Raw genomic sequence first — 1,702 nt, 5'->3', positions numbered from 1 at the left:
ACAAACACGTTCAATGGCGCATGGGGAAAGGGTGAGCAATATAATGATGCTTATGATAGGATCAGCGTCCTGCATAATACTGGGTGCATGTACTTTAGATGGGCATTTTCTGTGGCAAGTTACGTATTTTTTAATATTAAAAAAATTTATCTTTCAAATACTGTACATCGGTAATGGAGTCTTTTAAAACATTTATTTACGTGTTTATTCATTTACATCTATATTTGTTGTTGTATGTTACATGATCACATGTATGTTTTATTAACATTTTACCAAATTTCAAATTATTTCACGTGAGTTCTTGGAATTTTTTTGAATATATTAGTTCTTTTTTCAAAGTAATTTTTAAATAAATCGATATATTCTTTTTAACAAATTTTGATCACTGTTTATTCTTCTACTATTTTGTCTTCCTTCATTTCATTTCCTTTCCTTTCTTTCTCAGATCAGAACTTTGGATCAATCTTCTATAATAATAATAATATAATAATAATGATATAATACGAATAACTGAAAGCAGCAATTGTTTTTCACTAAACGTATGCACTCACGTACATGTGTTTGCTTTCTTTCAGTTTTCACTTTTAAAAAAATATCTCTGTTAAATTTAAAATTTATTTGGCTCTGCTGACTAAGTAGATTGCGCCAGTTTAACATAATAAATAAAAACTCACTCGCATTCAACTTTCTATACTCTTTCACTCACTTTCCACAACTACAATCTTGTTTCATTTTCATTCAAAATTTTCCCCCATTTTATTAATTTCTCATTTTCACTTTATTATTTGTCATTTCAATAATTTGTCAGCCATAAATTGATCAATGTCATAATATTTTCATTATTATTATTATTATTATTTTGCTGATAGACAAGTTTCAACGATTTGTTTCATCTTATAATAATAACAAAGATGAAACAATCAATATTAGCAGTGAGTAATAATAAGAAAAAGGCAAGTGCGTGGCTAATGAATCAAAGTGGCGAAGCGGACTAAATGACTGTATTTGGCAGCAGCAAGGAAACTAACCACAACAAGAAAGCATGTATAAAAATAAAATTCATTAACTTATTTATGTCAGTGAACATTGTAATTTAATTTGTAGGGTTTCGTTATTTTTTTGCAATATATGACACTTTTTCTAAAGCAACCCCAAAAATGTGTGTACATATTATAATGCTTTTCAATCTGGAAGCGCATTATTTCACACTGTGCATTTTATGTTTGGTTTCACTGCTCGTTCAGAGTTGTCAAATCACACTAATGAGAATCATAACAATAATCATTAAAGCATTTGTTCACTTACATATTCTTATGTTCTTGACTGCTTAATTGATTGTTGATGCCAAATTAATCTAGCACGTTGGCAGCATCGACAGGAAGATTAAAAACGGTGTGTGGTGTTGACGTAAGCCATTGAAGAGTGGGAAAGGTTTTATATTGAAACCGTACAGGCAAGTGGCAAGAATGGAACCCGTCTTAGTACAGATAATGCAACATGGGAGAATGAAATTTGTGTATGATGACGACAAATAAAACCGCATCACACTGACAATCGATCGGACGAGGGACATTTGATTTTGCTAATTATAAAGTAGTCAGAGTTTAAGAAAAAGAGATACCAAACAGTAAAGCAGCGGAAGGAAAGTGCATTTGTGACTGAAAACTGGAAAAAAGTGTTCCCCCAAAAGTAGGTTCCCATT

This window comes from Trichinella spiralis (assembly GCF_000181795.1).
Source record: "Trichinella spiralis strain ISS 195 chromosome Unknown Scfld9, whole genome shotgun sequence".
Classification (NCBI taxonomy): Eukaryota; Metazoa; Nematoda; class Enoplea; order Trichinellida; family Trichinellidae; genus Trichinella; species Trichinella spiralis.
This window is presented reverse-complemented; position numbering follows the sequence as displayed.